This window comes from Podarcis vaucheri, assembly GCF_965113315.1.
Source record: "Podarcis vaucheri genome assembly, chromosome: 7".
NCBI lineage: Eukaryota > Metazoa > Chordata > Lepidosauria > Squamata > Lacertidae > Podarcis > Podarcis vaucheri.
The window spans coordinates 40,439,665-40,456,720 of record NC_138765.1 but is presented as its reverse complement, the minus strand read 5'-3'; the positions used below and the strand labels follow the sequence as shown (position 1 = coordinate 40,456,720).

Below are 17,056 nucleotides of genomic sequence, written 5' to 3'. Positions count from 1 at the left end.
TAGGCTGTCTGAATTGTGTATTACTTTGTAATGATCTGTTGGGTCTCTGGACCATAATAAGGATTGATTGGTTGATTGAAATTTTGCAAAATAAATCAGCAACTGTTTTGCCTCATAATCTGCATTTTTTTCCTCCTCCGAGGGTGTGCCTTGCTTCATATTTATGTGAGGCTCCATGGGACTTTGCATAGGGTTGCCATATTTCAAAATGTGAATATCCAGAGGGGTGCAAAGTTGCTAAGCTTTTTTTTTTAGTTTTGCCCAAAGTTGTTGAACTTTTTCTGCAAAATCAAAAAAAAAAAAAAAAAAAAAGTCCAGATTTTCCCAGATATTTAAGTGATTTCTGCCAGAACACTTTCCGATAGCCAATTCCTATGTCCAGGAAATTCCAGATGTATGGCAACCCTTTATGGAGTTTACTTCTGAGTAAGTAAGGAGCAGTTTTTGTGTAGTGCTCCTCTGACTAGGAGCAATGGTCAGTTTACTGTGCTAGAAACTGTCCACGGCGATTCTTTAGCTGTGATTTTTGCATTACAGAGGTTGGGCTAGAATACCCTTTGTGTCCCCTCCAACTCTGCAATCCCATGACTCTAGCCTAGTGCCAGCCCCTGCCTCCTTTCCTTCCCCTTTGGAGCAGCAGGTCTGTCTCTTGTCTTTCTGCTTCTGTGCTGCAGAGCGCAAAGCATTCTGACAGGGGTTCAGTGATCTTAATCATTTCCTTTTATTGGCCAAGGCCATGTGGGCTCCTTCTTCTGGTGGAGACGGCGGCAAGAGGAGCTGATCCCATCTGACTGCACAGCAGAGTTGACCTACAACCCAGAAGCAGGGCACAGGCGGAGAGGATTTCTTTCTCTGCTTCTTCCAGCATTTCTTTCTTAAGGCATCGCCATGAATGGATACAGATCAAATGCGCTTGCATGAGGTTAGAAACAGCGTTTTAGAGTCGATCTCCTATGCCAGAAGTTGTTATTACGTCGGGGGGGGGGAATAAGATTTCTCCCTGCGATTTCTCTCGATTGGCAAACGTTTTAAAATGCCGTTTCTTCATGGTGGATCCACAGTCTGGTCCATTCCCCCCAGGGTGTGTGTGTGTGTATGTATTGGGGTGGTGGTGGACATCTGGGATAAAACTACCTCTTGCCTCCAGGCAGAGGCAAGTTGCTAGGATACCAAAGGAAGGGCTACCCAATCTCTCAGCCTGGCTCTGTCCAGCTACTTGGCATAGGGGTTTTGTTGGAATTTGCAGCTGAAGCTTAGCAAAGAGCAAACACTTTTATTAAGCAACAACAACAACAACACCCATGTTTTAGTTTCAGGGGATAGGAAGAAGAAAAATTATCCACAGGAAAGAAGTAGCATGTCCTGCAAATCCCTGAAAGTGCCATTCCTCTTCTGTCACCTGTGACATAAACCAATCCATCTAGTTCAGTATTGCTTACACTGACTGGCAGCCTCTCTTCAGGGTGCCAGGCATTCCTACCTGAAGATGCCAGGAAAGGAACCTGGGACTTTCTGAAGGCAAAGCTCTGCCCCTGTATAACCAAAGAAAGCTACTGAACACAGAGTCAGACCCTGGTGCCATCTGACACAGTATTGCCCGCACTAACTGGCAGCAGGTGACGGAGGCTTTCCTAGTCCTTCCTGAAGATGTCAGGGATCAATTCTGGCACCTTCTACATGTATAGGAGATGCTGTACCCAAAGAGCAGCAAGCTTTTCCTCAAGGGCAGTAGGTCAGGCCAAGAAGTTATGAGCTTCGCAAGATCAGCCAAGGTCAGATGATCAAGGGAGCAGAGCAATTCCACTGTGCAGAAAGGCTGCAGCATAGAGGACCTTCCAGTTTAGAGGAAAAGCCCAAAAGAGGTGAAATGACAGAAGTTTATGAAATTATGCATGGCTACTACATGGAGAGTTCTTAAGCTTCCTAGAGAAGATCCTCTGTGTGGTCACTTCCCCTTCCTCCTCTGGGCAGGAATTCTGTAACAAAGGAGAATTCTGCAACAAAGCAGATAATCTTTTATACTTTTTCCTGCTTCTGAGGAGATTGTCTCTCCACCATGCTTCCAAGCTGATCAGGTGTGTGTCTTGGGGCTCCAGATACACACAACAAATTCAGTACTTTAGTATTTTGTACCTGAGAGGTTTTCTTACCTGTATTGTATTTGCTGCCTGCATTGAAATGTAGATAAACCTTTGTTGATGTTGTTTATCTTACAAAAACACGTGGTTCATTCTCTGCAATTGAGGGGAAGAGGGGCAGGTCAGGAGAGCACAAATAAATGGGATAAAGAGGTGTAATTGCCTTATTCCTAAGCTTTAGTAAGCTGCAAAACATAGAAGTGTTTTACCCTGCTAAAAAGGCTTCACAGCCCTCTTACTTTTCATATTTCTTTTACACACGTGGGATAGGAGGTGTATTTTAATCCACAGATTTAATCCTCATTCCATCTCTTAAACAGGAGGAAGTGATGGCCACAAGCATGGATGGCTTAAAAGGGACTGGAGAAATTCATGGATAAAGTTATCAATGCCTACTAGCCAGAATGGCTATCCTCTGCCTCCATGCCCAGAGACATTAATGCTTCTGAGCAGCCGTTGTTGGAAATTGCAGGAAGGGAAAGAGCTCATGTGCTCGGGTCCTGCATGTGGGTTTTCCACAGGCATCTGGTTGGGCACTGTGAGATCAGGATGTTGGCCTAGATCAGGGGTCAGCAAACTTTTTGCGCAGGGGGCCGTTCCACTGTCCCTCAGACCTTGTGGAGGGCCGGACTCTCTCCCCCCCCTCTGAATTCCTATGCACACTGCACATACCCACCCCCAGCCCCAGCAGCCTTCTCAGTCTGCCGCCTGCCTCATTCGCTGGTGGTGGTGGCACAAAACGGGCTTCCTCCCTGCCTAGAGAGGAAGCTTCTTCTTCTTGTGAAGTGGGTAGGCAGAGCGAGCTCACCCACTCTGCTCTCTGGCCCACAGGAGCACCAGGGTGGTGGCGGCAGTGGGAGGAAGCGGCCAAGCAATGGCAGCTCTGCCAATCAAATACCACGCCTGGTTTACCTCAGCCTGGTGCGGGGATGTCTTTGCCAATCAAACGTCACTGAGGTAAACTAGGTGCTGCGTTTGATTGGCAGAGACGTCCCCACACCATGCTGAGGTAAACTAGGTGTGGCGTTTGATTGGCAGAGCTGCCGTCGCTCGGCCTCTTCCTCCTGTCGCCATCGCTGGGAGACTCAGAATCGTGGTGGGTTCCGGCTTCACATTGTGGGCTGGATTTAGGACCCAAGTGGGTCTGACCTGGCTGGGGGACCGTAGTTTGCCGACCCCTGGAATAGATTGACCATTCGTCTGATCCAGCAGGTTCTTCTTGTGTCCTTATGCGTAAGGGTTTGAAGCTGGTTTTCACTAGCTAAGGTCATAGCTGCCTCAGTAGGGAACAAGTTCTCAAGAAACACTGGATAAAAACAACAACTAGGCATTGTTGGCCAGGGCTCTGTTGTGCAAAGAGAACATCCATGTGGAAAGTGAGCAGAATGAAATAACTTTAACTGATTAATCATCTGCTGTGCAATCAAGTCATTGATTAATCAATCAATCATTTTGAAATGGCTCTGCATCTTACAAAACAAGAAGAAAACCCTAAATAAAGTTGCCTGGTTCGAAATATGGATGTATGTGAAAGGTAACTTGCAATTTAATAAATACAAGTTGGAAATAGCCGTTTATAGTTCCTCCCTCTTTATTTCTTGCTAAAGTAATTCAGATGGATTAAAATCACAGAAAATAAAAGGGTATTTTTAATTTGTACCCACACACTGATTAAAACATTCCCTCGCCATTTTACATCAGCTTCATCAGTTAATCAACTATCACTTTAGTTGATTAACTTATTTAATCTAATTGCAGCTGCTTTCTTGGTCCCATATAAGGGGGAAAGCGAGACAGTTTAAGAAGTGAAATGTATAGAATTGCTCTTTCTGTAGTGAGGAATTGCAGATTGGGAGAAGTAACTTGGTGTTTGTTTACTCATTCATTCAGAGCATACAGTTAGAGAAGCTTACAAATAAATAAAAGATTATATAGTCCTTGCCCTCAGGCTTGCAATCTAAAAAGACCTGACATGAAAGGAAAAGGGGATGGGAAGGGAAGAAGAAAAGAAGCAAGCTCAGACATCAAATTTGCCAAGACATGAGGTTCTCTCTACCACTACCCTGGCTCGCTTACATAACAATCTGAACATCCTTCCAGCATCTGGAAGTGTATCGATATGAGCTTGGAGGATCAGTCTGCATGATACCCTGGGTTCCTTCCAATGCTGTGATCCTGTGTATATGGGCTAGAATCTATAAGAGGAAATCGGCCAGTCCAGTTCCTTGTTAATGTCTTTGGCTGGCCAGTTAAGCACTGCGATTCACAAGCCTAAAGAGGTTGCCATAGAGACACATGGGTGAGCCTTTTCTCACCTCAGCTAGCTTGATGCCACATTATCCCAGGAGACAGAACAATAGGTCAAGAGGGACTGTGTATGTGAGCAGTGTGTGTGTGTGTGTGTGTGTGTGAGAGAGAGAGAGAGAGAGAGAGAGAGCGCGCGCACGAGAGAGAGTTTGGCTGATGCTGGATGCTAGTGAGTCAAAATAAACACTTGCTCTGTGCTGGACTTTGGGCCTCTCCTGGAAATCTAATGGGCAAGATGGGCAAGCAAGATCTGTTGGAAGGTTAACATATTGACCCTGCTGGACTCTAAGTCTTGTAGTCAAAGAGGATGCTCCTAGACTAGATGGGACAAAACTGGGTAGCGGTTTAAGCAGAGGACCTGAGAGGCACGGAGAGGATGCTTATTTAGGAGAACTGGCATTGCAGGGTCAGCCAAGCAATGGAGACCTGTGAGGGGGAGCCCAGCCTATAAAGGAGGCCTCCAGGTATAGGGCGGTATATAAATTCAATCAAATAATAATAATAATAATAATAATAATAATAATGTGAAAAGGGAAGGGAGCCTGACAGAGTGAGTTGCTTTGGCCAGAGAAGTGAGTCCCCCCCAGGCATCCACCAGCCTCTCTAATCAGTGCCACTAGCTCCGAGGGGAGGAAAACTCCGGCTGGTGCTCTCATGTAGCATTAAAAAGGACAAGCAGTCTGTCAGGGGAAGAGAGGCCTTGGTGGGGGATTGCCCCCCTCCCCCTGATCAAAAAGACAGCAGCATTGCAGCCTGCTTTATGTGGAGTAGTGATGTCAGCCAAGGAGGATTTCTTCTTAGGCTATGGGGCTAATCCACAGTGTCACTTCCCTATGTAAGGAAGGATGGGCTTTTCTTCTTCCTGACAGCGAGGGAGGGAGATAGGCTTGTTTATTCATTTATGCTCTTTTCCAATGAAAATGAAAAAAATAAATAATGAGCTGCTTGGAGCCATTAGGAAGCCTCTCTTTGAGGAGTTGGCCTGAATAGCTCTGGAAACTCAACTTGCTGGAGCCAGGGTGCCCAAAGAGGCGGCTGCCATTTTCTGGTGATGGCAGCAGAGCTGTGGGAGTTGAAGAATCTCCTTGTCCTCCCTCCGCCCTTCACCCTAAAAAAAGGAAAATTATAATATGCTACTCATTGTTTACACCAGGCTTCCTCAACCTCGGCCCCCCAGATGTCCTTGGCCTACAACTCCCATGATCCCTAGCTAGCAGGACCAGTGGTCAGGGATGATGGGAATTGTAGTCTCAAAACATCTGGAGGGCTGAGGTTGAGGAAGCCTGGTTTACACCATTCTAGAGCAAAAACAAACAAACATGAAAACAATACAAGAAAATTGTATTTCACTTTGGAACTCCTTGCCTGTTGAAATCCAGCAGGTACCTTCACTTTACCCTTCCTGGTGCCTGCTGAAACATTCTTGTTTAGACAAGGCTACCCAGATGCTTTGAAAGCTGAGGTAATTTTAATCTGTTTTAGTAATAACTTTTCTGCGTTTTTAAAAGTATGGCTGTAAATCTTTCTTGCTTTTCTTATGTTATCTTTTGGTATACTGCTTTGAGGTTTTCTTTCTACAATCAGGCGTTGTATAAATTTTATGAAATAAATAAATGAAATAAATAAGTGTAAATTCAATTCAGTGTAAAAACAGACAGTGTACTAGCAATATAACCGCATCAACCAAGCCAGGGGCACCATCTTAGTCAAATCCTTGGTGGTTAATTGTCATCAATGGTGGTGCTGCTCACACCTGAAAGAAGAGGGCATTCCATAGTTGATGTGCTTGTTGCTATTGAGAACACCCTCTCACGAGTCACCACATGCTGTACCTGAGAGAACTGCGTCACCATGAGAAGAGCATCCCCCAGTGCCTCCAGGGGCTGGGCAGGTCTATATCTGGGTCCCAAGCTTTATACAGTGGTGCCTCGCAAGACGAAATTAATTCGTTCCGCAAGTTTTTTCTTCTTCCGAGTTTTTCGTCTTGCGAAGCACGGTTTCCCATAGGAATGCATTGAAAATCAATTAATGCGTTCCTATGGAAACCGCTTGCCAGGCTGGCGGTGCAGAGAAGGGCTTTTCTCCCCACCGCAAGCCTTCAGGACAGGTACGGGAACAGAGGGGAAGGGGCGCAGCGCTTCTCCTCTGTTCCCGGGGCTTGCGGTGGGAGGAGGGTTTTTCCTCCCCACCGCCAACATTCAGAACAGCATTCTGAATGTTGGCGGTGGGAAGGAAAACCCTCCTCCCACCGCAAGTCTTCAGGACAGCCATCCGAAGGCTGGCACGGGGAGAAGGTCTCTCCGCCCCACCGCCAGCCTTCGGAGGAGTCTTCCGAAGCCTGGCGGCGGGAGGAGGTCTCTCCGCCCCACCGCCAGGCTTCAGAGCAGCATTTCGAAGGCTGGCGGTGGGGTGGAGAGACCTCCTCCTGCCGCCAGGCTTCGGAGCAGCCTTCCGAAGCCTGGCGGTGGGGTGGAGAGCCCTCCTCCCGCCACCAGGCTTCGGAGCAGCCTTCCGAAGCCTGGCGGTGGGAGGAGGTCTCTCCGCCCCACCGCCAGCCTTCGGAGGAGGTCCAAGGACAGTGGGGAAGATGCGCTGTGCTTCCCCGCTGTCCCGGAGATTTCCCTATGGGCTTTCGTCTTGCGAAGGAAGCCCATAGGGAAATTCGTTTTGCGAAGCGCCTCCAAAACGGAAAACCCTTTCGTCTAGCGGGTTTTCCGTCTTGCGAGGCGTTCGTCTTGCGGGGCACCACTGTATGTCGAAAAGCATGCTCTAATACTTCACATGTATACGAGACTTCCCTTCCCATGCTGTGACCAAGTTCCAAAGCAGGAACTATTGGGGTTGCCTGGGAGGTACCTGGGAGCTGACTTTCCCAAGACTGCTTCTTAACCCAGAAGCCTGGAGAACGTGACAGCACTGCAGCAGCCCCCCTGGCTATCAGCTAAGACGAAATACCAAACGACATACATACAGAGAGGTAATTGCCTTCTGGACCCAGAAGATTGACCTGGGAACTGAGATGAGGCTGTGGGCACTTGGGACATCTTCAAGGCAGTGGAGTGAAAACTTCCCCCAGAAGGAAATGGACACACTTGAGCCCTTCTGCTGATCATAGGTGCCTGTGAAAGGATTAATTGTAGTGTTGTGGGTCTGAGGGTGGATCTGATTACACAGATGGATGAACTTGTCAATTATTATTTTCCTCAGTTTTTCGTTTTTCTACTCTGAAATTCTTGACCCATTTCTGCATCAGTTTGGGTTTTGCTCCCCTGCACATATTTGCAGACAATGTTTCCTTAATATATTGCATTTTTAGTATGTTAGTTTCACAAACATATGCATTTGTGTTTGTTATTCTTCCCCAACATATGTTTTCTGGCATGCGTTTCTTGGTTGGAGAACTGCGTTGCAATATTCAGGGAACTGCAAATTTCAAAGGGTATCTTTTGGTTGACGTACTAGTTTGCTTAAAAATGTGAACTGAAGGTCTTGTCTCACATCCCAAAGGTCTGAATGAGAAGAGGATCTCTTCTAACCCGGTGATTCTTGACTGTAAAATATCTAGATGCAGCAAGAGTGTGGGAACTGCACTGACAATTAAGTGCCCAGGCATGCCCAGTGTTAGCTTGTGGTTATTATTTCAGTTTGTACCCTTGTGATTGGAAGAGAGAGGTGTATGTGTTTGTGCAGAGAGGAAGACTCATCCTTTTGTCCCCTCGCCTGGCCGGGGGGAGGGGACAAGCTAACCCTGTAATTCTGAGATGAACAAAGAAATACAATAGGTTTAGTTGATCCCTGGAAGTATCTGACGGTGCTGGTGGCCTCCTAAAATGTAATGGGGAAAGAAGTAACTACAGTGGTACCTCGGGTTACATACGCTTCAGGTTACATATGCTTCAGGTTACCCACTCTGCTAACCCAGAAATATTACCTCAGGTTAAGAACTTTGCTTCAGGATGAGAACAGAAATTGTGCTCCGGTGGCATGGCGGCAGCAGGAGGCCCCATTAGATAAAGTGGTGCTTCAGGTTAAGAACAGTTTCAGGTTAAGAACAGACCTCTGGAACAAATTAAGTACTTAACCCGAGGTACCACTGTAGTGGAGTGTTAATGCCATGATCTGATCCTTACTATGTATTTATGCATAAATAAAAGCTTTTTTCATAGAAGCACCATCAGTTTCCAGTGAACTCCATTCCAAGGAAAAGGCACCACTAAAACTTCTCACTGTCGAGAAGTGGAATGCATGTGTGTAACAGACTACACCTGTGATTTATCTGAAAATGGAGACAATGAATGTGCAAAAAGAGCAAAACCTTTACCCTGTGTTATCATGGCATAGGACAAGGCTGGGGGCATCCCAGCATCCTTTGCAATGCTATAAGGCAGCCTCCTGCAAACGGTACCTTCCAGATGTTTTGGACCACAACTCCTATCAGCCCCAGCCAACACAATTACATGGTGCTGGGGCTGATATGAGTTGTAGTTCAGGTTGGGGGAGACTGCTATAATACAGTTTCTCTCAGATTGCATGGAGGTTCTTGACCAAGGGTGATCACCTGGAACATTAGATGGGTGGGCTGGGAGACCCCCAGATGTGCGGGGCTAATGCTGACTTTGGGTGGGGGAGAAAGTATTTGGGGAGGTCTTGTGGGGGATCTTGGTTGGAGTGCGGGAGCCTCTGCTGCACCGAGGAGAGCAAAAACAAAAGACCCAGCAGCTGGAAGATAATTGTTTTTGACATTATTGTATTTATTATGTAATCTTTAGTCTATTGTGTATTATATTTTGTACTGCATTCAGTATTTTATATTGCATTTCTGTTTTGTATTGTAAGCCATTTTGTGCATTATTGTAATATAAAAGCAGGGTATAAGCATCTAATCTAACATCCTCGTCCTTCAATCCAACTAATTAACATATACGTTACAATGAACGTCTGAAATTTAGTGCATGCTGGCAGCCCCAGATGAAGTCTGAAAACTCAAGAGTGTGAAAAATCTCCTCTCTCTTTTGGATGTGTGCATGGAATTCATCTGCGAATGGGATTGCTATTCTTCAGGCATGAAAGCTAACATTCATCAAAGCTTGGAAGTTCACTGTAATGTAATTTGGTGGCACTCTTCCTTTGTTTGAAAGTAGGATGTATATTTAGTAGGAGCCACTCAGATCAGGATTGTAACTTTATATTCCTTGTGATGTTATAATAAAGGCAATCCTTTAGTGTGGCAGGACTTATTCTCTGGAACTCCCTACCCATTGATATTAGGCAAGTGCCTTTATTGTACTGTTTTTGATTCCTGCTTAAACCTTTTTTTTGTTTAGACATGCCTACCTTGACATGTAATTTTATTATGTACATTTGCTTTTAAAGTGATTGATTTTTTGTCTATATTTTGATACTTTTATTATGTCTGCAGTTTTAAAATTTTGTATTTATCACTACTTTTAATGAATATTTTGTATTGTTTTATGTAAACCACTTAGAATTATTATTATTAAGTGGTCTATAAATCTTGCTAAAGTACAAGATCTGCCAAGCAACAGTTACTTCTCTATGGGATGGTCCAATTAAGTAAGCCGAGCATGGTTGTGAACATCTTGAGAATTTTTAATAATATGCTCCTAATGCTTTTAAGTGGTGTTATGACTGTAGTATTGTGTTTTCTTGTTGTAGCCTCCTTGTTGTTTTTCTATGGAAATACAGTTCATAGATATTTAAATAAATCTATCAACCTACCAACATTATTTTCCTCTTGGAAAAAAAAAAGCTTTCCAGTGGGTCATTGTTTCCAAGATGAAGGTACCCTTCTTGGAATGAACATCACCTTAAACAGACCAGTCAAACCGCCTCAGATAAATTCTCCTAAACACCTTTGAGTCTACTTGCAAGGAAAGCTTCCATCACATAAAGAACTTGTTCAGAACTGACACTGCGCTAGAGATGGCAGATCAAACAAAAAGGTTTCACCTACCCCACTCTTTCAGCGTGAATTGTTCCCCTAAATCTTGATAATGGAACACTTCTGGCTGGCTGTAGCCCATCATCTTGACATTTGGAATACAGATATATGAGAAGCATGTCATGTTAACAGAACACTACAACAGGCATACTTTGTCTCAGTTGATGGGAGAATCGCATCATAGAGAATAATTCATACTGACAGTAAGAACTTGCAGATGGGAAATCTAAAATGGATAAGTCATTAAAGAAATTTATCGGACTGGGTGAGTGGACAGAGCAGAGTAGACTGGCCACCCCACTTAAACAAAACCGTGTGTGTGTGTTCGTGTTCTGAAAGGTATTTCTTTCTCAGTATACATCCCAAGTCGTGGTGCAGTTTTGATTTGGCTAAATGTTGAGTTTCTACCAGAACGAAAGAATGGAAGGGGGGAAAAAAACCCTAGTTCAGATTTTTTAATTAAAATGTAAATGTGACATTTCCCAATATGTTCTGATTTCTTCATCTTGTCACTGAAACTACAATTCAGGAACTTCAAACCTTTGTGTCCCCATATTGGGCACATTTTACACTGAGTGAAAGTATATAAACTACAGAAGAAGAGAGTCCCCAGATTTAGCTGGCCACCCTTTTTCATTCAAACCACCATCATTCTGTTACTTCAAAGGGTTCCACATGTTTATCTTATGGCAATGTGATGTTTCCGGGCCAACTTTTCTATATCAGCAGTACATGTGAAAAAGGATCTAGGTGTCTTAGTAGACCACAAGCTTAACATCACAGTCAAAAGAGTAATGCAGCGGGGGGGGGGGGAATGCTATCCTAGGCCGCATTAATAGAAGTATAATCCTCAGATCAAATGGGAGTGCCTGATCACCTCATCTGTCTCCTGCGAAATCTCTATGTGGGACAAGAAGCTACAGTTAGAACTGGATATGGAACAACTGATTGGTTCCAAATTGGGAAAGGAGTACGGCAAGGCTGTATATTGTCTCCCTGCTTATTTAACTCATATGCAGAATTCATCATGCGAAAGGCTGGGCTGGATGAATCCCAAGCCGGAATTAAGATTGCCGGAAGAAATATCAACAACCTCAGATATGCAGATGACACAACCTTGATGGCAGAAAGTGAAGAGGAATTAAAGAACCTTTTAATGAGGGTGAAAGAGGAGAGCGCAAAATATGGTCTGAAGCTCAACATCAAAAAAACAAAGATCATGGCCACTGGGCCCATCACCTCCTGGCAAATAGATGGGGAAGAAATGGAGGCAGTGAGAGATTTTACTTTCTTGGGCTCCATGATCAGTGCAGATGGTGACAGCAGTCACGAAATTAAAAGACGCCTGCTCCTTGGGAGAAAGGCGATGGCAAGCCTAGACAACATCTTAAAAAGCAGAGACATCACCTTGCCAACAAAGGTCCGTATAGTAAAAGCCATGGTTTTCCCAGTAGTGATGTATGGAAGTGAGAGCTGGACCATAAAGAAGGCTGATCGCCGAAGAATTGATGCTTTTGAATTATGGTGCTGGAGGAGACTCTTGAGAGTCCCATGGACTGCAAGAAGATCAAACCTCTCCATTCTGAAGGAAATCAGCCCTGAGTGCTCACTGGAAGGACAGATCGTGAAGCTGAGGCTCCAATACTTTGGCCACCTCATGAGAAGAGAGGACTCCCTGGAAAAGACCCTGATGTTGGGAAAGATGGAGGGCACAAGGAGAAGGGGACGACAGAGAATGAGATGGTTGGATGGTGTTCTTGAAGCCACTAGCATGAGTTTGATCAAACTGCGGGAGGCAGTGGAGGACAGAAGTGCCTGGCGTGCTCTGGTCCATGGGGTCACGAAGAGTCGGACACGACTAAACGACTAAACAACAACAACAACAATCCTCAGATCTAGAGAAGTAATAAATCTGCTCTATTCTGCTTTGGCCAGACCCCACCTGAAGTCCTGTGTCCAGTTCTTGGCACCAAAATTTAAGAAGGATATTGTCAGACTGGATCGTGTACAGAGGAGGGTTACCAAGATGATACAGGGTCTGGAAACCAAACATTATGAGGAACACTTGAAGGGGTTGAGTATGTTTAGCCTGGAGAAGAGAAGACGGATAGGTGACAGGATAGCTATCTTCAGATATCTGAAAGGCTGTCACATGGAAGATGGAGCAAACTTTTCTCCTGCGCCAGAGGATAGGACCTGAACCAATGGAATCAAATTCCAAGAAAGGAGATTCTGACTAAAAAAAAAATATGAAGACCTTTATGATGGTAAGAGCTGTTTGACAGTGGAATGGAGTGCCTCAGAAGGTGGTGGATTCTCCTTCATATGAGGTTTTTAAACAGAGGCTGGGCAGCCACCTGTCAGCAATTCTAGTGCAATGCAGGAATCACAGCTAAAGGTGCGATTGAAGGTTATCTAGCTAGACAACCCTGAGTTTATGGCTAGCCACATTTTTATCCAGTTGGGCAACACCACAATAAATGAATAGTCAGAGCCAAAAGCATTTAGATGGAAATCCCAGACAGCAATACATTTTTGTCACATGCAGGGTGACCTTGATCCCCAAACAATCTCCCTGGCATAGCAAAAATCAGTCGTCACCCATGATGCATTAGTGAAAAGTATCCACTCTGCAAAATTATTCCACCTCAATCTCATCATGTCTTTGCCACTTCAAAAATAAGCATAATAATCTTTAGTTGTCCTAATCAGCTGCAGTTTTGTTCATTTATGCTAAATAATTGAAAAGCCATCTCTAAGAGGATAGATGATGTGTGATTCTTGGGGTTGATTTTCTGGGAAGTGACTGCCCAGGTACTTTAGAAGGTTACCACATCTGATTGAAGTCTCTTCCCCTTTATATAAGCAGCATAATTAATGAGGTTGTAATGAATTCAGGTGCTGCTGGTTTGTTACCTCGAGAGAGAGAGAAAAGTTATAAGAACAGTTTGAAATCTGAATGGGAAGGGGGGAGAAAAGGTCGTGATTAGTATTGATTGTGAAGTACTGTATTTTAAATTAATGTGCCTCATGTAATAGTTGGCTGCCTTTGCTAATTTTTAGACAGAGCTGGCTCCATGCTGTCCAGCTGTGCATTGCACATCCAGGATAAAAGTTTCACAATTAGCTTGAAATCATAATCTTTGAACTGAAAAAATGTCCTAATCATGGCAGTGGGGAGAAAATATGCAGGAAATGTTTTTATTGAGAATTTGGTTTGGACGAAAAGCTGCACAGCATTCTTCATATAGAGGCAAACAGGACCATGAAACAGATACAGACAACATATGTAGTATTTCATTCCTGTCTTTACGTTGAAAATATATTTCCAGAGCTTATGCACTTTTTGTTCTATGGATGCTGACTTTTCTTCCAGCAGCTCTTGTGCTTTCAATACCTGAGTTACAGGCAGAATGTCCAAAGGTGAATTGTTTCCCACCATCACATCTTGATGCCATGGAAAGATTTGACTACTCAGTTTCAACACATCATGTTTTCAAAGTGCAAGAACCTGAAAGATGCTGGCAAACCAAGACTCTGGACCCTGTTCCTCTGTTTGTTGACTAATAAAGTGACCTGAATTTGCATTCATAGAATCATAGAGTTGGAAAAGATACCTAGTGGTCCAGCCCTGTTCAATGCAAGAATCTCAACTAAAGCACCCATGACAGATGGCCATCCACCCTCTGCTTAAAAACCTCCAAAACAGTGTGAAACCATATGAGATCTATCTAGCTATACTGTATGTCATGCTCAGAGAAGCCCCCTTGAAATTAATGGAGTTAAGCTAGACTGTGTGGCTCTGATTCACTTCATTACTGGGATTGAAATCTGATATTTTAAGTCCAAAGCACTGTTTTGCCCCTATTGATTATAACGGGGAATCTAAAAATGGCAAACTCCTTTCCTCATCTTCATATACAGTGTGGTTGAAAATTGCTCCAGCTCTGTTGCTCATGCCCTGCTCTCAGAGCCAAAACTCAGGGGAGAGCGACAACCCGTGGGTTTACTTCAACATTGCCCCCCCCAATACAGTAACTACAATTGGAATGTACTGGGAAATGAAGTCACTATGATTAAAAACTAGATCAGCTCATCAAAATGAAAGGTCACCCTTTCCATCCCCTCTCAAGTGCTATCAAGCTCCAGGTTTAATTTCTCAGGGAAAAAAGGGGGGTGGGAAATTCTAAGAGGTGACATGATAGAAGTTTATGAAATAATGCACGGGGTAGAGAAAGTAGATAATATTTCTTTCTCTCTCTCTCTCTCTCTCTCTCTCTCTCTCTCTCTCTCTCTCTCTCATAACATTAAAACTTGAGGACATCCAATGAAGTTGAATGTTGGAAGATTCAAGACAGATAAAAGAAAGTGCACAGTGGAACTCTCTCCCACAGGAGGCATTGAGGACCACTAACTTGTATGGCTTTAAAAGAGGACTGGACAAATTTATGGAGGATAAGGCTATCAGTAGCTAATAGCCCCCCACAATCGGAGGCAGAAATGTTTCTGAATACCAATTGCTAGAAATTTCGGGAGGGGAGAATGCCTGTCCCGTGTTCAGGTCCTGCTTATGTGTTTCCCACAGACATCTGGTTGGCCACTGTGAGAAGGATGCTGGGCCAGATGGTTCATGGCCTCATCCAGCAGGTTTTTCTTATGTTCTCATGGACGTGCCTTTATGGTAAAACTGAGGTAACAGAGCTACAAAAGTTGCTCACCCCCTGAGCTGCCTCGACGCACCTTGTAAACAGCGCAATCCAGCTTGGCAACATGAAACACTACTGCAATCACCCTGATTTTCCTCATGATTTAGCGTAGGCACATAGCAGATGCACACCCCTAGCAATGGCCGTACCCAACAAGTGGTTTTTCTGTCCATTTTCTCATTCATGAAGCCATGGCTGTTGATATGAACAGCACTCAATGAAAATACAAAGGGACCATTGAAGCAAGAGGCCAGCACTTTTAATTTTGCTTTCAAAGCCTTCTCTTCTTTTTTTAACTACAGGGAAATAGGTTTATACAGAGCATCTATAGGGATAAGGGGTTACTTTTAGGTTGAACTATGAACCCCTCCAGATGTCCTTTTTAATTGCACATTTGTGGTGATTTGTGCTCGTGATGCTTCTGGTGCTGATCCTCCATCAAATACTGTTTCCGCCTGCAAAGGTTTTGGGGCTTTTACACTGCTTCACTTCCAGTCAGTGCAGATCCTGCAACTTCTTGCTGAAATGCCACAATTCTTTATACCACAAAAGTTCTGCTTTATTTTTGTCCCTCCAAATAGTAGGACAGTGGTACCTTGGTTCTTGAACGGCTTGGCTCCTGAACAAATTGGCTCCCGAACACCACAAACTTGGAAGTAAGTGTTCTGGTTTGCAAACGTTTTTCGGAAGCTGAACGTCCGATGCGGCTTCCACTTGCAGCCAATCAGAAGCCGCGCCTTGGTTTTCAAACGGTTTCGGGAGTCGAAAAGACTCCCGGAACAGATTAAGTTCAAGAACCAAGGTACCACTGTAATGAGATAGCACCGGGGAACCTTGCAAAACCAAACTAAAGCGTAATAAATCTATCATGAAAGCACTATTACTGTGTCATGCACACATTCCCTGAAATAAAAGACCAGTCTGGGGTGGCCTGTTTTGTTGCTCTACAAGATCTGTGGATGTGGAGCCCCACAGGGGGCTGGATTAGATGACTTCTGGGGTCCCTTCCAACTCTACATTTCTATGATACTATGTCCCTCTGGCATTGTGACTATTACTTTTCCCAGGACAACTTTAATAAATACCACTGATATAGCTAATCAGACACCATGTGACTTTTCTGAAACTTAATGATGAACCATGATGTGGATGTGTTTTGGGCAAATTGAACTCTCAAAAGTGAGACATTACGGAATGCAAAGCTCACTTGGATGATATCAAGCACATTTAGAAACTGTTGTAGCTACAACCCAAATCCAGGGAAAGGTAATTGATTATGTAGCTCTCAACCCACACCACCAGCTGCCTCGTATAGCGTATTTGACCCTTGTTCAGTTCACGGTTCTCAACTGAGGTTAGTGATCTACCTCATCCTTGTATATTGCTAGTGATTTAGCTTCTGCTAAAGTTATCCTGTAGCCTGGAAGTGGGGAACCTTTTTCAGCCTTAGTTAACATTCCCCTCATAGCTCACCTTCTGGGGCAGTAGGCCACTGGTAAAGGTGAAGGTAAAGGGACCTCTGACCATTAGGTCCAGTCGTGGCTGACTCTGGGGTTGCGGCACTCATCTCGCTTTATTGGCCGAGGGAGCTGGCGTACAACTTCCGGCTGCTTCTGGCAAACTAGAGCAGCACACGGAAACAGTGTTTACCTTCCCGCCTATTTATCTATTTGCACTTTGACGTGCTTTTGAACTGCTAGGTTGGCAGGAGCAGGGACCGAGCAACGGGAGCTCACCCCATTGCAAGGATTCGAACCGCCGACCTTCTGATCGGCAAGCCCTAGGCTCTGTGGTTTAACCCACAGTGCCAGCCGTGTCCCTAGGCCACTGGTAGGTGGGGCCAAAGCATAAGAAATAAGAAGAGCCTGCTGGATCAGGCCAGTGGCCCATCTAGTCCAGTATCTTGTTCTCACAATGGGGGAAAAAGGAGGAGGACCTGAGCA

General features: G+C 44.6%; 1 long non-coding RNA gene across 1 annotated transcript; it reads left to right on the top strand.

Moving 5' to 3' along the window:
• The first annotated feature begins 1,994 nt into the window (after positions 1 to 1,994).
• LOC309538208 lies at positions 1,995 to 9,031 on the top strand. The gene is made up of 3 exons (XR_014222129.1): positions 1,995 to 2,075; positions 7,421 to 7,560; positions 8,612 to 9,031. It is a non-coding gene; the product is annotated as an uncharacterized lncRNA (long non-coding RNA).
• Positions 9,032 to 17,056: the final 8,025 nt, after the last annotated feature.